Source organism: Nyctereutes procyonoides, unplaced genomic scaffold, assembly GCF_905146905.1.
Source record: "Nyctereutes procyonoides isolate TBG_1078 unplaced genomic scaffold, NYPRO_anot_genome, whole genome shotgun sequence".
Classification (NCBI taxonomy): Eukaryota; Metazoa; Chordata; class Mammalia; order Carnivora; family Canidae; genus Nyctereutes; species Nyctereutes procyonoides.
In genome coordinates this window covers 11,904,150-11,924,255 of record NW_026575034.1, presented here as the reverse complement: position 1 = coordinate 11,924,255, position 20,106 = coordinate 11,904,150, and the positions used below count along the sequence as shown (strand labels likewise).

The 20,106-nt window shown below is 36.7% G+C and overlaps 1 protein-coding gene across 1 annotated transcript in view; it reads right to left on the bottom strand.

Annotated features, from left to right (window-relative positions):
* SOX6 (SRY-box transcription factor 6) overlaps positions 1-20,106 on the bottom strand; it is a 411,290-nt gene that overhangs the window by 88,685 nt on the left and 302,499 nt on the right. The window lies entirely within an intron of this gene.

Below are 20,106 nucleotides of genomic sequence, written 5' to 3'. Positions count from 1 at the left end.
ATTATCTCTTTAAATGCAGCTGAAATTGAGTTTCACAAAAAAACAAAACAAGACAAAAAACTTACCATATTGTTAGATAACTATTTCTCTGACAGCCTTGCAATTCCTCTTTCACTATTTTTTAAGGAGGAAATAAGAGAGACCAAATAATATAAAGAAAGAGCACTAGTATGAGAGCCATTGTCCTGTTCTTGGTCCTTTGAGCAGTAACTTTATGAACCTGAACAAAGGACTTGGTTGCTCTAGAACTCAGTTTCTTTGGTACAAAAAGAAATTTGACTAAATCATTTTCTATGATTCTTTCTAGTGCCTAAAGTTGATATAAAAAGTTCTTCAAATGTCAGTATGTCCATTCATGTGATTTTAATATTCATGAACTAAGAAATTACTCTGAACTTTCCTAGGGATTCCTATAAGAATATTGTTCTTATTCAATATCAACCAAACTTCTCAGGGGGATGCTGATCCTTTTGGATGATAAGAACGCTGCCCTCAAGATCCCTGAGGCCCAACAGCAGTTACTGTTTTCTCAGGGTCTTATTTCTAGGCCACATATAACACAATCCTCAAGAGAATATAGCCATATTCTTGACAAAAAAAAAATGAAATGAAATGGAATGAAATGGAATGAAATGAAATGAAATAATAAAATAAAAGAAAAGAAAAGAAAAGAAAAGAAAAGCTTCTTTTTCCTAGCATAGGTGTCAAATCCTTAACTATTGACTTATTAGCTTTTGGGTGAAATTGGTAATAAGTGAATGTGTTAATCTGCTATGGTTAACCAGAATTCAGATACCTCAATCTTTACACTATTTAATGCTTGGAAACTCCATTCAAATATTTTCTTTTCTTCTTATAATCGAGATTAAGCCATTACCTTGATAGTCATATTTCTATCATAATAAATAGAAAGCTTCCTAGTTCATCAACCACAGAGAAAATAGCTCAAACTTTGCCATATTACTATGGGAAAAAAAAAACAGGTGGTTTGTATGTAATTTCCAGCATTACTATCATTCAGATGGACAAATAAAAAAAATTACAGTAATCAAAAACAGACCTTTCAGCACATGTAATTAAATGAAAGCTTAATAAAGAATAATTTGCAAGAGCCAGATGTGCTTATGTCATGATTGTTGCTTTCTTTGGAACAATTTTTCTAATATAACAAGCCTCTAAAGAAATTAAAGTTTCATAATTCTGTGTGTGCAATGACTCAGTGGCAAGAAAAATTCACAAGTAAGAGTCAGTCAAACTGCTAGAATTTAGAGAGAGAAAAGGCTGCCTCTTCTGTTTCCTTTTTACTCTGTGGATCCTTTTCCTTTGAAATTCAGCCAGGTGTCTTCAAAGAAGGGGGGGCAAGTGAAGCTTCTGAAAATTTTCTGCTTGGATAAAGCCACTGAAGAAAAGTTTTATACTGAATGGAGTGAAGATGGTTGAGAGCTGAAAAAATATGGGCCACACAGTATCTGGCGTCATGACCAATATGCCCTCCTACTGAGTATTAAAGAGTCATGAAATCTTAGAGAGGCAAGAGTCCTTAGACATCATTTATGCCTTCATTTTCCCTCAAAAATTCACAAGATCAGAAGAGATTCAATTTTACTCAATTTTGAGTCCTCCAGGGGACTGCAACTAGTGAAAAAAAAATGCAGAAAAACAAATCTTCGGGAACAAATCTATTTTTTAAACAGCTAAATCCAGAAAGTCTTCAGATTGAACAATACAGCCGCTTTTTAGAAAAAATGTTAATTGCTTCCTCTAAAGCTTTGATAACCATTTACTTTATATCCCTTTCCAGTGGTTTGTGCCTAAGAGAGGAAAGACCCCAGAAATGCTGAGACTCCTCAGAGCTCCTTGTAAGCTGTGATCAAGGATAGTAGCAAGAAGCAGCATTGTCACATACCATATAACTTACAGAGCTGGGTAAACTGGACAGTAGGATGTCAGATAAGATTTAGTAGAATAAGCTTTGAAATAAAAATCAGAAAATAGAGCCCAAAATAAAGATAGAAGGTGCTCACAAAAGGTAAATATTGTCACATTTTGTCTTACAAAACATATAACTTGAGATCTAAGTACCATGCTTTTCAGACTAAAGACTTTCAGATCTGGACTAGATAAAAAGAATGCCATTGTTGAATAGGTGCAGGTTTACTAAACGATTTCACAGACAGCTCATCTTCTAAGCTAACATTAATTGAATATGTGCTATGTGCAAAGCTCTGTGTTAGAAGCTGTAGAGGATTCAAAGTCTTGGAACAAGAACACAGCCTGGAGAAGATAGAAGATACAGATCCTAAACACCCGATGTGCCCCTTCTTGGGGTGCTTATTGCTTTTTTAAAAATCTGTGTTTAGTTGTGCAATTATGTCTTGTCATGCTCAATAGACTGTAAGCTTACTGAAGTCACAATCAACCTGATAATTTCTGAGTGCCTAGCAGCAAGAATAGTGCCTCAAGAATAAGAGCTAACCAATCAATATTTTCTGAATTAACGTACTATATAAAACCACTGCATGTTAGGAACGAGAGACATTCTCTATAAATTAAGCAGCAGAAGTGATATATGATTATATTTATTTTATGCAACAAATAATTTTATGCTGTTGAGTTAAAAAAAATAAAAGGAAAATAAACCCAGCCCAAATGAAATTACATTGTTTCACAAGAAATGGTTCTGTTGAAGTCATTTGTTAGAATGTTAACAAGAAAGCTTTTCAATAACTGCTAGCTTCAGTCAACTCTCTTTAACTTTTCTGATACAAATTCTACTTCTTGAGCAGCAACTGAGGAGTAATTCCAATTTTTCTTCTTAGTCTAGTTATTTATGAATTTAAAGATTATCTAAACGCTACTGCATCCTCTTTTGGAAGAACATAAAATATGAGTTATTCAAATAAATAGCTTTAGTTCAAAAACTCCTTTGCAGGCTAATGGTTTGGGAAAGAGAAACGTTAAACTCTGATTAACTAGTACATAAGAGTTTACAAAAGTGACATTCCACATAAGATTCTGAGATCATAGTTCACAGTCACAATGATGATAATGATGAATATTCATTTCCAAACACAGTTGAGGTTTACAAAACCAACAATGTAGTAAAGCTTATAACAGGCTTAGCCAAAGTCTCATAAACATTTAAACTTTGGTGAAGACTTGTTTCTGTAAATATAGATTTTTTCCATTTCAATTTTGAAAAATGTTCAATGATTGTTTGGGATATTGTTTCTTTATCCAAGATATATAAAAGACATGCAGGGCATACATGTAAAAAATGAGCCTAGCTAAATATTTTTCAAAATTATAAAATCACTCACATATAGGAGCACTTTAAGAAATGCTTTTACTGTTTTATGGCTAAAAATATTCCACCTTTAATATTATTAGTTCAGTTTTAATAAAGTAGCCAGTATTAAGATTTTGGTAAGTTGAAAAATGAATTTAGCTCCTAGAACTGAAAGGGCCTCACCAAATCATTTAGTCTAGTCTTACCTCCTCATTCTACTGATGAGCAGAGGGCCATAGAAGAGAAGTAACATGCTGACAACAGTATAACTAGTTAGCACTGGTATTAGAAGAACACTCTAGCTCTCATTTCAACATTACCATTTAAGGTAGAAATGACTATATAACGAACCAACCTTTGCACCTTGCAGGTACGTTTCCAGTATTGATGAATTTGTCCAACGACAAATCTTTATCAAATGCTTACCATAAACTAAACATTATGCTAAACACTTGGAGGGGCAACAACAAGAGACTCAGAAATAGTCTTCATCTTAATGGAGCTAGAAAGAAAAACTGACATTAAATAAATGCTTAGACAGTAACTATGAATTATGGTTAGGTTAAGTGCTGAGAAAGAAAAATACAGAATGTCAAAAGACCATTGAACAAAGGTATTTAACATAGTCTAGAGAATCAAAATAGCTTCTCTAAGGAAGTGATACTTTAAGAAAGAATTATCCAGCTGGAAAGGTTATAAAGAACATTCCAGAAAAAAGAAACATTATTGTGGCTCTGAGGTAGAAAAGAAGAGAATATTTCAAGAGACTAACAAACGGCCAACACGGCAGGACTGTTGAGTGAGGGTGGAGTGGCATGAGAAGGGTCTGGAGAAGGGTTGAGTCTTATAGGTCACATTAATCATTTTAGACTTTATTCACCAAAAAATAAGTATCTAGAAAAAGCAATGAACTAAAACCAAGACACAAAGAATCTTTCCTATGCTTTACCTCTAACTCACTGACCAATCTTTTAAATAAATTAGATTAAGTCCTATGAAGAGCTCATAAATCCATAAATATCTACCTCTAGTACTGTTTCTAGAGATCTGTGTCCTGAGACTTGCCCTAAAGAAAAACATATCTTGCATTTGGATCCTGGTGATACTTTAATAACTAGGCCTACTTACATTCAACACAAAACAAATAGGTCCTACAAAACTCAGCCTTATGGTGAAATTCTTGAGTGCCTTAGAGTATATACACTGGTCTATAGTCAGGCTCTAAAAATTTTATCATGTCAGAATCATTTTATAACACTATCACACTTGGGAATAGAGGCCTGCTTTACCCCCAGTACAGCCAAATTCATGTCAAATTATAATGAGTGGTGTCACAGTCTACTACTTAACATAATATGAAATATACACATATATGTACCTACTTTGTGTGATAAAATCATGTAAGATCTCCAATAGAGAGCCCCATAGAAAAAACAGTGCGAGGTCTGTATTCTCATAATCACATGATTTTCACATAACCACATAACCACTCATCCAGCCATTCAATCATCACCCCCATTCATTCACGTGTTCATTCAACAAATATATATTGTGCGCTAACTCAGTCAGGTTCTATGTCAGGTATTTTACACTTATTATTTTATTTAGTTTTCAAAATAATTATATAAAATGGGAATTATTATCTATTACAGAGTCAGTCTGACTTTAAAGCCCATGTGCTTTAAGTAAGCTATCCAGTGAATTATAATGAAACCCATTTCCTGTCTCTAGCCACCAGACAAGAATCATTGTCCAAGGAGAAGAGAGATTCTGATGTTGCTGCTGTTCCGAGTTCTCAAATAGCAAACTGTATTTCCAGATGTCTTACAGTGACTTTTTCTTAAATGGCACCTCACAGTCCTCAAATATGGAAAGAGTTAATGGTGCCACCAGCCACCTTTAAGGTGCAAGGGGCACGACTGTGATCTAAACAACCCCTTTCTGCAGCCAATCTTTGAGCCATAATAGAAGATATTCGAAATACCCTAGTGACACATATTTAATAGGTGGATAAAGTAAAAATAACTATGCAGAGTATAGGTAGAAATGGGAGAACTTGATCAAAATGGAATTGGCACCAGTATGCTCCTGTATATGGAAACCAACAGTGAAAAAGCAGGCACACCTTCACACACTAGATTCTCTTTGGAGTAAATTCTCCTGTGTTTTGTCATTTCAATTAGAAAGGGCATTTTAAAGTGGCCTATCGGAATCTGGCCCAGAGAGAAAGAAAAAACATTTTCCCTCAAACACAACTAGCCTATTGGTGGAAAATGAAGAAAGGAAGGGAAGGAAAATGCTATTCTATAAAAACAGATTCGATAGGTACTACTGAGAGCTTTCAACCCTGACCCTTATAGTTACCTCACTTGCTGTAGCTCCACATAGTATCTGGGAACCCCAGATCTCCAGTCCTGGTTAACTCAGGTTCTGTTCTTGTGTACCACACACTACTGAGGGCAGTGGGGGCAACTGGAGATGTTGGAGGAAACAAGCAGGGTGGGTGAGGGGTGTCTTTAAGGAAATGAAGGTCATTATTTACTTGATTGATCCTGCCTAACACTAGGCCCCAAGCCTGGCTCAGTTCTCCAGGGACACCCTGGGTTTTGTTACCTTCTCAAAACAATGCTGATGACCATTCCTCTGCCTACCAAGCAAGGCATGCTATAAAGCTGGACAAGTTCAGCTGTGAGTCTGTGAAAAGGTGGAACGGAGACAGGGGTAATTAAGCAGCATGATTTAGTGCTTGTTCAGCACAGGGAAGAAAATATGTCAGTAACAACTCATTACAGACTGGTCGGGGGTTGGTGGAGGGGGTGTGCTCCGAGAAAGCTTAAAAATAATTTGAAAGAGATCACAAATACTTTTACTTCTCATAAACCTCCAATGTCAACAAAACGATCCAGGAAATATAGCTGTGGTTTTATGGAAGGAAAGAACTGAAGTCCTTGTTTTTCAGCATAGAAGGTACTTGTTTAGCTATACCCCTAATATTTGACACCAAAGAAAATTGGCTGTAGGGATAGGAGATGAGAAGGAATAGGGGAAGAGCTACCACTTTCCCTTCTCACGTATTGGGCTAATTTCTAACTCAGCCTCCTTGCTTCTCTTGCCATATTCTTTCTTTCCCTATTAACTCCTCATGTTCGTAAAAATTCTACTCATCTTTTGAATCTCAAGTCAAAAAACCACTTTTTCCTTAAAGCCTTATCTGACCCCTGCCTCCTTTGTGCTCCCACCAGATCTCTTCTATTCCTGTGTAGTCTGTGGAATTTTTTTTTTTTCATGTCTTTATCTCCCAGTAGATTCCAAGCTCCTTAAGGGAATGGCTGAGTCTTATTTATGTCTCTAGCACCTAACATCATGCCTGACATTTAATAGATGCTCTGTTAACACCAACCACTAAAACTCCTTGATTTCCCTTCTCGTCTCTATCATTGGAATCATTATCATTTCTGCCCACACCCTTTTCTTAGGATACCTTTCCTCACACCTGTCAAAAAGGAACCCCAGAGATGGAATTCATCTTTCTCTGTTTTGGTTTTCCTGAACCTATAAGCATGTGGGTTCATTAAGTCATGCACTGATTTTCTTGCAAGGAAACACCAGATAACACAATGTTAGCAGGAGAAAGAACTGTAAACATCATCTAATCCAATCCCTTTGCTTTACAGATGAGGGAAACTCAAGCCTAGCGGAAGGAAGTGATTTGCATAAGAATACCAACTGGAAGGCAATAGATAGAAGGAAATCTAGAACCCAGACTCATTATTTGCCCCCTCTGGTGTTCACACAGACTTGTCTCCTTGTCCTCTATTCTCTTAGGTAACTCAGTGCAAATAGAATATGCATATTTTATCAGAGCTCTAGATCTGGACTACATAAAACCATTGTTTTCCCACAATTCCCCTAGAACTAAAAGAGAAATGGATCCTATATGTACTTGAAAAGTAATTATTGGGCACCCGAGAATAATTTATGCTGTAGAATTCTATTTTAATATTTGTTTTAAAATGTACAAATTTGAAAATGCAACTACAGTAATTAGCTTAAGGTAATTATAATCATGTGAAGGTGTTTTCAGATTTTTAAAATTAAAGTTTATGCAAATACATAAGGGGCCAAAAATTTGTCTCAGGTGAGAGCAGACCTATTTTACTCTCTTTGAGACTTCAGCTATTTGCCTTTCTACAACAACCAAAGGAAAAATAGGACAAGCATTGACCGTAAGCCATTGGAAAGCCAGGACCTGTTTAATTCATTTCATTATCCCCTGCAGCCGGCTCAAGAATGTCAAGTAAAGAAAAATGAATCGAAAAAAGAGTTTTGCTGGCTAGAGATCCTCTTGCCTATTTTCCCAAGCACTGACTAGCTTCTCTGACATAACCCATTGTGCTAACAGGGTGGGGAGGCATGGGGAGAATATGCTGGATGTTGAGGAGAAGAGAAGCTATAAAAGAAAAAGAAAAAGAAAAAGAAAAAGAAAAAGAAAAAGAAAAGAAAGAAGAGAAGAGAAGAGAAGAGAAGAGAAGAGAAAGAAAGAAAGAAAGAAAGAAAGAAAGAAAGAAAGAAAGAAGAAAAAGAAAGAAAGAAAGAAGGAAGAAAGAAGAAAGAAAAGAAAGAAAGAAAGAAAGAAGAAAGAAAGAAAGAAAGAAAGAAAGAAAGAAAGAAAGAAAGAAAGAAAGAAAGAAAGAAAGAAAGAAATCGGCAAGGGGCTCAGGTCAATGGTCCCACCCTCACATGAAGAGAACTTTAAAAAAAAAAAAAAATTCTGAATCCATCAGGTTGAGCGCCCAGTCAGTCATCTGCTGCACCAACAAAACAAAACAAAACAAGACAAAACAAAACAAAACAAAACACAAAACACCAGAATTCCTTCTTGGATTACAGCAATTATACTGGAATGCATTCAGAAGAGCTTTTCCTCATGGAACATAGTTGCACAGTGCAAATAACTAAGTACACACAAAGTGACCCCCAGTAATTTTAATAAGAAAACTCTGTCTCTCCGTGCTTCTTCCTGGTATCTTTCTTTCAGGGTGCCAAATAAAGTATGGAAATACATAATGCCTTATTTACAGAAATGAAGTTCAGTCATTGAAACAATTAGTACTTTGGTTCTTAAAGCAAGATATTCAAAGAGGTGATAATGAGGGCAGTTGGAAATCGACATTATGGGAATGAATCTGTTTTCCTTCTGTTTCCAAGAGCTGGGCAGGCACCGCTGAAGAGCCCCAGCTCTCTGAATGCACTCCAAGTGGTACAGCTTGCATTTGTAACACTCCTTTAACTCCCTAGTCACAAAGGTCTTAGTTCATTGGGGAAAACCATAAACTAGTGCATCTTGACTCCACCAATAGGAAATAAAAACTCGTCAAAGGGTCCCGAAGGTGGATTTGAAATCTAAACGTTACTTCCCATAGCCTTTAAGTCACAGGGAAGTTTCAGTGGGTATATATATTTGAGTACATGTGTTGAGTTCAATAAAGTACTTTTTTCATAAATGAGTATATGCTAGGCTCCTAATATCGAAAAGTATCATTTCTTTGTAACCAAAAGGTGAATTTTGGTTCAGATTCATTCAAAAATCATTTACTGAGTAGTTACTAATGACCAGGCATTACTTGGGAAAACAGAAGTGAGCAATGGCTTTGGGGCAGGGAGAGGGCAAGAGAAGATATGTAAATCTGATGCTAATATGCACCGTTGAATATAAAGTAACAAGGTCTATGCATATGGGGGTCGGGGGTGTTTAAATATGGACAAGGTCAGGAAAGCAAAAATAAATGGCATTTGAGTAGAGATCTAACTGTAAAAAGGGAGGGAGGGAGCCAGGCCACTACCAGGGGATAGCACACCAGGCAGAGGCAAAGGGTAGGTGAATGTCCCTAAGCAAAGAGATGCTTGTGCTTGGAATATGTGAGGAACCACAGGGAGCCCCGTGTGGCTGGAGCAGAGGGAGCTGGGCAAAGGGTGATGGGTCAGATATCAAAAAGAGAGCAAGAGAGCCAGATCATGTAGGTCTCAAACACCATCAGACATCGGATTCCATTCTGAGTTTCCGGGAAACACCATTACAACAATATGGCAGATCTGGAAATCCCTCAGTAATACCCACAGAAAAATCTGGAGGTATGCCAGGACTGCCTTGCCTTGGCCCACGATGATTGCCAAGAAACCAGATGCTGTTGCTTGAAAAATATTCTACAACTGCTCAGCTTCTCTGCCCTTCGATTTCCATCCATAATGAAGCCTCCAAAACAACAGAATGAAGACAAATATGATTGAGTACGCAATGAAAAAAAAGTTTTTATTTCAATTATTAAACATATATACTTGGAAAAACAAAATTGCATGAAACAAAAGTATAATATTTTCTAAATGCTATTTTTCTTCACTTTAATGAAAGGACAGAACAAATGTTGCTGGTTAAAAATAAACATGTTTATTTATATGTAAATGTTTTTAGTGTTTTTAAACCGAACTTGGTTTTTAATTTCTCAGGAGACTATGGAAGACTGAACACAACAGTCATGCTAATGAACAAAATTCATACCTATGATGAAATGTAAAGATTTATTAAACAGAAATTTCATGTTAATGATATTAACATGAAATGTACACTTGTAATAAATATTGAGGGAGATAAGGATGTATTTTGAATTCACTTTTAAGTGATCAAGTAAACTGGACAAGAAATAATACAAAATGTCCTCTTCTTACTTTCCTTTTTTATTTTCTTCTATATTTTTAAAATCCAAATAAATGTTTTACCCTGTTTCAGAGCCACCTACACTAACTGTCATTTTTTGAACTGCAAATTATTAATATTGCCAATTGGAGAAGTTCAGCATATTTTGCAGTATGTAAATATGCCATCTGTATCCTACAGTAATACCCATGGCTTACTCCCTAATTAGCAGAAAGGAATGATACCTTATCCATAGCAGCCACGGTAAAAATCATTCAAAAAGTGTGTAATAAGCACACAACACACTTTATTGTCACTAGATTTGATACTGATTACTGTATCAATAATTCACCTTTAAAAATCCTTGTAGCAGATGAAGCAGGTAATGCTTAATATAAAGGACTTAATACACGTAGAAAAATAAGGGTTATACGTTGCTGTGAGAGGCAGGACAGTACAGTGATTAAAAGGCCACACTCCTTCGTCAGAACTATGTAACCTAAGGCAAGGTTATTTCATCTCTCTGGGTCTTAAATTTCCACATCTTTAAAATGGGAAACATAACAGTACCTACTCCGAAGACTGTTGTACAGAGTAAATGAGCTAATGCACATGACATACTTAGAAGAAGGGCACACTATAAAGACTCAATTCTTGTAGGCTCTTATTCCTCTCAGTATATTCCTCTTTAAGAGATATCACTCCAAAGATCTTACTCAGAAAAACATCTGGCATTTTTATTCAATTTAGCAAAAATGTATTAGGGATCCAAAGACAGAGAGGATCTGCTGCCTCTAAGGAGCTCCTGAGCAAGGATAGGAAGGAGAAAGGGAGAGAGATTCAACATGATAAACAGCAGCAGGGAAGCATTTGCAAATTACTACTTCATGAAACATCATCACTGGGAACAATTAGGGATTTTTTTCCTTGGTTTTATTGAGATCTTAGCAAATAATATTGTGTCAGGCTTACGTGTACAATGTGAAGATGTGATATATGTATATAATGTGAAATGATCACCACAATAATGTGAGTTAACACACCCATCACAGTTAGTTTTGACTGCTTACCTGAAAGCTCTGGAATGAGATCCAACACTAACTAAAACGTATAAAGAATCCTAGAAAATTATTTTGCCAAAAAGAAAAAAAAAAGTAAAGAAATCCTGAGCAGAATGAATAGCAAGCCCTAGAACACATGCAGTGTTTAGACTAACAGAGCTTCTGTTCTTTTATTAACGTCTCCCTTCCAGCTCATTCCTTCAAACTAGAACCCAAAGACTGCTTCACAGACTAAGATGGTCTCACTAAGGGCCAAGATGGCTTTGAGAAGCCTCAAGATTTATAAAATGTGGCACTTCTCTCGTACAGGGAAACCACCCTCGGCTATTCATTTAGGGAACAGGAACTTTGTTCTGTTCTTGTTTCTTTTTTTGGCCATTGTTGGACAGAGAAAATCTCGAAGCATTCCAGGTCCTAATTTGGGAGGGATATTTTAGAACCTCAATACCTCGTGGAAGCTTCCCGTAACACCTTTGGAAAACTCTCATTACATGATGTGAAATCGCAGCTTTAGTTTGTTAAGAGGGCACGATTCCGAGTGGACCATGAAATATTTATGTCTCTGTGCAGCTCTTTGAAGGAATAATCTTATGTTTTTGTGCCTGTCCTGGGTCAGAGGTTCAAATCAGCACTTCTTTCTGTCACTCCTTATATGTTTTACTATAATTTACAGCTCAGCAAGAGGACTCATAAAACAAAAGTGTCTATTTTATTTCAGCAACTAATTCTAGTTAATCAAAGATTTCCAGCCAAACAACCCAGCATGAAACTCTGCGTGGAAAATATGAGGAGAACAAAGCATTTTGTCAAATAACACATCTCATGATGTAAACACATATGTCTCTTAGAGGGAATTTTATCGTTTCCACATTATCGGCATACAAAAGGAGCATTCTTGTCGCAGACCTGGTGCAACTGTGGAGGCATCGTCATTGGAAACAAGAGCCTGATTAGGTTCCCACACAGATATGAATAGACTTTCCTTTTTTAGTGAAATCGCTGCTTTTATTCCTTTTTAAAACAGACTGGTAATTGTCACCCTAAAAACACTGAATTGTACTAGGGCAACATTTGTTTCTGCTCTTTTTTCCCATCTTTTTAGAATCAGCCAATAACGTTACTATCCCTTCTGGTTGGTCCTCTTCTGGAAAGTCTGAGTTAATCCACAGCTGTGTGAATGTGAAAAAGGGACACAGCAGGCAAAGTCTGTTGGGTCTCTTGTCTGCTAATAAAGTGCACAGTCTGCAGGACAGATGTTAAGAGGATCTGTTAAATAAGTCAGTGGCAGAGATCCTGACCTCCGCCAAGGAACATTTTATTATTCCAGAAAGGGGCATAATTGCACAATTAGAAGCACCATAGCTTTTCTTTATAGATTTTTACTCTTTGCTTCATCATTTGGTTGAAATATAGCATCAGGGCGCATTCACTGAGAAGCAATTGCTAAATATGATTGGGTTTAGTACAAACTTCAGATTACAAGATTTCCCCAAATCCCAGGGAAATGGTTGGACCTTGGCTTTGCTTCAATCTTAAACAGTTTTGTTTATTCTGCATGTATCATTACACTATTTGTACAGTTTCACTTGCCACAGGGTACCATTGTACTAAAGGGACTATGAATCTTACCAAACATAGTTCCCTAACTATTAAATCTAGTGTAATGGGAAATGTAAACTAGAGATCAAATTAATAGAGGAATATCACATCATAAAGTTGCTCGCTATACCTTATACCGCTTTACCATTTACAGTGTGAATAAAATCATGTCTGCCACATGCACTGCAAATTCCCAAGTGTGGTGTAAAAGGCACTTGGTGATCTGACCCCTTGCTTACCTTTCCAAACTCACCAACTATTGCTCTGGTATCCTTGGCCTGTGCCAGACTGTTTGTCATTTTCTGAATGTGCCATGCTGACTGACGACTGCTTCCACACCTACAGACATGCTGTGCTCTGTCTGGAGTGCTTTTTCTCTTCTCTGTTATCTCTGCCACTCTGTATCCTTGCCCCATAAACCTACTGAACTTCCACTCTCCTTTCAAGATTCCATTCTAACATAATCTCATCCATGAAGATTGCCAATATTGCCCCAGGCAGAGCTTAACACTTCTTCCTCCCGTAGTGTTTTCATTCTGGATACACATCTATTTTAATAATTGTCACACTGTCTACTAGATTGTAGACCCTCTGAGGGCAGAGATCAAGGTCTGATATTAGTGTCTCTTGAGTAGAAAAGCATGCTTACCACATGCAATAGATACTTAATAAACATTTGGGAATTATTGTAGGAGTGAATTAATTAAATAATAAACCTTTTTTTCATGTTAATATAAGTTTATATTCTGGCCTTATCACTACTATCAGCACTGGTACAGGGTCTTATACTTGAATGTGCTTTATATTTTTTTAAGGGTACTCTTCATTAGGTTGGTACATTCGATTGCAAAAAATAAATATTTCTACAAAAACTCATTTCCATCCACCTGCACCAAAGATTGGTAGAGACATGAGCTATAGTGTCCTGTTGGCCATGTTTTGACTTGGTTCAAGTCATTTTTTATAAATTTATTTAAAAGAAGCAATCAAATTTAACTCTTCCCAGCATTGCCTCACAATTCTGCATACCCCGATCCAGGCCATTTACAAGCTGTGTGGCTTTGGTCACGTTAATCCATCTTTCTGGGCCTCAGTCTCTTCAACTGTAAAATCAAAAGCTTTACCTAATACTTGAGAGTGTATAAAGCACTTTTCATAAGGATTTTCTCATATTTATTCTACACAACTGCCCTTTGGGGTAAGTATTATTCCTAATCCCAATTAATGGCATCTGGGCATATGAAGATTAATTTGCCCATGCTCATGGAACCAATGGTAGAGTTAAGATTTGACCCTCAAGGCCTCTGAGGATCTTTTCAGCTCTGGGAATCTATGCAGTTTACAATCTCATTGCTTATTTGTGAAGGACTTTCTTTCAATATGGTGGCATTTTTTTTTCTTGATTAGTGTAAAGTTCAATTTAAAGTACCGTATTTGTTGCCTGGCCATCACTTCTTTCTAAAGAGCGCTGCACTGGGCCTTATGCTTTTTGAATTCAGGAACAGTCATCCAGCATAGATATTAGAACAAAAAGATTTCAAAAAGCTGACACACGACCAGCTTGGTCAACCAGAAAGTGGATATATTTATATACATATATGCCAAGATATTTGCCACATGTTATCTGTTCTTAATCACTTTGAAGTATTGTTCATTTATTTGAGTTCCTCCCTAGGCTATTACCATAAGAGGTCAATAACCTGCTCAGCTTGTGCATGTAGTATATGTTTAAAAAAATTTTTTTTAGGGATCCCTGGGTGGCGCAGCGGTTTGGCGCCTGCCTTTGGCCCAGGGCGCGATCCTGGAGACCCGGGATCGAATCCCACGTCGGGCTCCCGGTGCATGGAGCCTGCTTCTCCCTCTGCCTGTGTCTCTGCCTCTCTCTCTCTCTCTGTGTGACTATCATAAATAAATAAAAAAAAATAAAAAAAAATTTTTTTAACTAATGAATGAATAAGAGAGGTACCAGTATAAGGGTGTGGAGAGAAATGATGTTTATTGAGTATTTGCCATGCAGCAGACATTGTGATAGACTACGGGATTGTGTTACTTTGTTTAACCCTTACAATATGGAAAGTGTCACTATCTCCATTTCACAGATGAGGAAACTGAGGTGCAGGGAAGTTAGCTCAAGGTTACATAGCTTTTTGTTTGTTTGTTTTTGGTCACATGGCTCTGTTAACTGACAGGCCTTGAGGAACCAAGAAGCACTGCTTTCTTGAAACTTTCAAGCCATTCACTGTTATATAGACAGAAAACATGCCAGAGAGCAAGCTTGTTGCTGAGTGAAGAGGAAGCATGTCACTCCAACACATGGTGGCAAATTGTCACCTAACGATATACAGTCATCTTCCTGTTTCAGAGTGAAGTCTATCTGTGTTTGGTGCCAGCGTTTTATAATCAGGAGGTGTGGCACAGGTGGATCTAAAATCAGGAACGGGATGGTTGGATATAGATGAACTATGTATGACTATTTCACTCTGCAACTAAAAAATGTCTCTTTATTAAAATGATTAAGAAATGGCTGGTTACTAAAATGACTGGTAAATGGGTGGGAAAATGAAGGACTTCCACCCAAATCAGTCACAACCAGGCCTCTATTTTCTCAACAAAGCTTCTCACTCTCTCCTGGTTGTGTTAGCTCTAAGCCAATGACTTAACCGTGCATTATCCGGAGACGGCCCCCTGGGCCCTGAGCACACTTGCTTGGACGTGAAGAAAATGTTCAGAGCAGGTAAACAGCCACACCGCAGAGAGCGGCATCTTTTTGTAGGGGGGCTAAGGAACTCCTAAGCCCTGGAGGGCAATTCCAGTGTAGTAAGGACCACATGGGGCACACGCTCCACTGCGTTTACCGACAGCGAGTGTTTTTCCTGCCTTCTTCTTCTTCTTTTTAATGTATTTGCTTTTTTCTTTTTAAGCAGAGCAAGTGATACTCCATTGAGAATGCGATGCTAAACCACTTTTCCTTCAGAGTTTTTAAACTGGGCCTCTGAGAAGGAGTTTGATACAATTCAATGACTGAAGTAATACCTTTGTCCATTTGAGCATTAAATGGCCCGTTGAAATACAGCTTAGTTAGAGGGAATTTCCGAAAATAGTACTTTCTAATTTTTTTTTTTTAATTTCTCTCCCAGCTGACTCGAGCAGAGCTTGGAAAATGCAGCTCAATCACTTTCCACAGCCTCTCAGGTCAGCCTCTCACCAGTGTTAATTAAATATAACCCCCTTAGAATACGAGAGGTTAAGTGAGAGCAACACTGCGTTCTTCTCCAGTATACTACTGTGAACACAACTGGCCATAATCTGTTTATAAGAAGGCTGCCTGGAATACAGAGGTCTCACTAATGAAAGATTCTAAGAGGAAAAACTATATAATGCATTAACTGTTCATCACAAAATATATTTTAAACTACCCATTTCTATATCCATTGTGCTTCCATAACACATATCATGAAGGAAATTGGTGTAACAGATGGTTTCAGCTCTGGGTAGCAAATGCAGACCGGTATTCAGCGTGATAAAGTAAAACTGTAAAAGCCAGTGCATAATTCAGTCAATCTCTTACCTAAAAGTCTGCCTTCGTCTCAAGTTAGAGAATTTGCCCCCAATAGCTATAGGCACTAGTGTATTTTCTCTTTTTAGCAGATGCCTTATCTTCAACTCGACCAAACTCTAAAACTGGGAAATTGCTGGAATAATGGCTCTATCCTAGCCACTTTCAATTAGAAGTCTTTTTAAGCTATTGGGTTTACAGTTTTAAAAAGTTCCATACACTGTCCAGAGCTATTTGTAAACGAAATCACTTAAAATAAAGCTCTTTAATACTCTATAATTAGTCTTGTCTCTCTGAACATGACTTTACTGTAAAGGCTCCTTCCTGACTCTCCTATTGTCCCAAGATTGCTGAGAAGAACGCAGCCAAGCGATAATTCAACATTATTGCTGCTTCACTGCACTAATCGCTTAAAGAGCGGCAAAGACTGTGCTCTCTGCCCCACAGCCCCCGCAGCCTCCTGGCCCGAGGCAGGCATCCCGACCCAGCCACGTCCAGATGTCAAGAGGAATCCTCAGCTCCTGATGCAGCAGGCGCTCCATTCCAGTATGGTCAAACATCTGCTTCCTCTGCTGGCATGCAACCTGCTGAACACGCTCAGAGGGCAGCGCAGGCTAGGGATGGGCAAGGACACACTCCCCAGCTACTCCTGGACACTCATCAAAACTTTGAAATTACAAGACAGCCCCAGAAACCCTCACAAGAATAGAGCTCCGGCACTCGGCAAAAACATTCTTAGCATATTCCTCAAAAGAAAGCTACAGAATGAGAGAAGACGATTTCATGATAGTTCTTCTTATCCTTGTTAAATTCTATTAGGCTTGAAGTTTCTTCTGGACAGCTAGCTGGAAATTTGGAAAATCCATGAACTCTCTGGGATCCTGAGAATGTCATGTTGACTTTGAAATTTCCCCCTTTTGTAATTTAATTAAATTACTTTTAATTCACTTGAATATTATAAGAGGGGAGTAAGTTGTGTATGAAAGCTTCCAGGTGGCTGTGCTTCCAATGTATCAGTCAGCAGAGTTTAAAGCAAAGAATCCCAGTCAAGAAGTAAATTTTAAAATGCACTTAAGCCATCTGTGATAGCCTATTGTGTTTAATAGATGAGTAATCTGGTTCAAGTTACTTAATCCATCTGAGCCACACTTTCTTCTTCTAAAACATGGGGATAATATTAAAGCACATTTATTATAAAGCTGAAATATAAATTGTTCACTAAACTGTAAAAAACTATACAATATGTACTACATATGTGTTGGTATGTGTATATCGGTATACATATAAATAATATCCATACTATTCTTATATCTGGTTTTGTTTTTAGAAAGAAATTCAGATTTCCTTTGTAATATTCAATTCACACATCAAATACAGATTTTCTGCCAAGAATGATTCCACTCATCCTATGGGATCTCCATAAATAGTATCCTATAAAAACTATGTACAGTTAGTTCCCAAGTCCTCATCAAATTTCATATTTACTTTACTCTAAAAGATAGACTCATATACTATTATAGTCAGAAATAATATTCCTTTACTGAAAGTCAGAGTATATGGTGTGCTTAATAGAATTTAAAAGATGACAAGAATTGCAAGTATTCTAGTCTGAAATGACTTTAGAATAAAATTCTTAGTTTTGAGGGCACCTGGGTGGCTCAATGGTTGAGTGCCTTTGGTTTAAGTCATGATCCTGGGGTCCTGGGATCGAGTCCTGTATCAGGCTCCCTGCAGGGAGCCTGCCTCTCCCTCTGCCTATGTTTCCACCTTTCTCTCTGTCTCTCATGAATAAATGAGTAAAACCTTTTTAAAAAGTAAAAAATAAAATAAAATAAAATTCTTAGTTTTGAAGATCAAAGTGGAGCTGAGGATGCACAATCAAATAAGCCTCATCTTTTAAAAATCTGCCCATCCAGTTTAGGTTCAGATGTAGATAGATAGGTGGGATATTTCTGTTAAGCTGAGTAAGATTTGCAATTCCAACTCTTTATCATATGTTTCTTTCCCCGTTCCCCACCTCTGACTAGAATGTAAATGCCATGAGGGCAAGGACTTTTTTTTATTCATTGCTATTTCCCCAATATCTAAAACAGGTTTTCTCAATCAAAGTATGACTATATTTTGGGCTGGATAATTTTTATTGGTCGGGGTGTGGAGGGGTCCTGTCCATTGTAGGATATTCAGCAGCGTCCCCAGATGCTTTACCCACTAGATGCCAGTAGTATTTTCACCCCCACCCTCGAGTCATAACAATCAATAAGGTCTCCAGACACTGTCAATTGGACCCTAAGGGGCAATATTGCCTCCTATTAAGGATCATTGGTCTGGAATAATACTTGGCGCTGGATAAATATTTGTTGAATAATTGAATGATTGAATTTTTGATGTTTGAATTTTCATACCTTTCCAAATTTCTTGAGCATGATCATTTATAAGCTCCCTCTCCAAAAACAGATTTTGATACAACTCTAAGATACAATAAGTGTTATATCATTGAAACAGTCATATTCAAAGTAACAGTGTCACTTCAAGGAGGAAGAATTTAAAAAGAAAAGCTGTAATATTCATTCTTACTTTAATTTAAATGGATAAGTGAATTAGAGTGAAAGTGTGATAAATGTCCCCAAAATGGATTTTCTAGATTAAAAACAAATCTATTTCAAACTGACTTTGAATGAGTACTGTATGTTTGTACTTTGTAGGGTTTGAGAGGGTCAACACATGTATATATTTTAAGCAATACATTTTTATATATATATATAAATAATATTATATATATTTATATATAATTTTTATATAATTTGTATATATTTATATATATTTTATATATAAAAATTATTATTTATATAATATATTTTTTATTTATTTTTGTTTTAGTTCATGCGGCTCAAGGCCAATTGCATTAGAGAAATCACTGATAAGGTACTAAGGCTCATAGTCTAGATTAATTTATATATTATGACATTGAAGGTTGGTTACAGGTATTACAGCTGTGTACATAATAAGGAACGAAATCAATGCTGTTTCCTGGAAATTAAGAATTCTGAGTTAAGTCCTTAAACCAAAAGGATGGAAGTCTTGGGAAATTTATTTGGCTCTACTTTGCCTCCATTTTTTAGTATGTGAAAAGGAAATGCAAATATGTAGCTAACCCCACATTAAATGATTATAAATATAAAGGAATTTGTATTTATAAAACTAAAAAAAAGAAAGGCCAAATTAATTCTTCTCAATCAGACTCAAGATGACCCTACTGATGTCAACAATTATAAGGGAGGAATGAAAGATGGAACAGACAGTGATGATTTTTTTTTTTGATCCACACAGCAAGCAGTACAGAGTACAGAATAGATGTTTTGGGCTTGTTTACTTATATTTAGAAAAGAATCCACTATTTGTGTTATTTAGGCTTAAAAGATATGTAAGAGAATCCAGTTTTTATCCTAATCCTAATAATCTAGAACAGTACAAATAAAGCATGATGGTGTCAAATCACTGCAGAAAGCTTGAATTGTTACAAATTTCCCCTGAATTTACAGTTGGATTTTGTACAAACATGTATACTTGTAACATATGAATTTTTCTACAAATAAAGGAGAAAGTAAAATCAGCAGAGTGGTATTAACTATGTGCTAGCTCTATTAATCAGTTTTATTCTTCTACTGGGTCATGTCTATGAGGGGAATCCATCCAACTAAGCTTCTCAATCCCTTTTAATTAAAATATCATTAAAATATTTTTGGATTGGAAGAATTAATATTGCTAAAATGTCTATACCACCCAAAGTGTTCTACAGATGCAATGCAATGCCTATCAAAATCCTAATGGTGTTTTTTTTTACAGAAATAGAAAAAAAATTCTAAAATTCATGTGCAACCACAAAAGACCTTGAATAGCTACAGCAATCTTG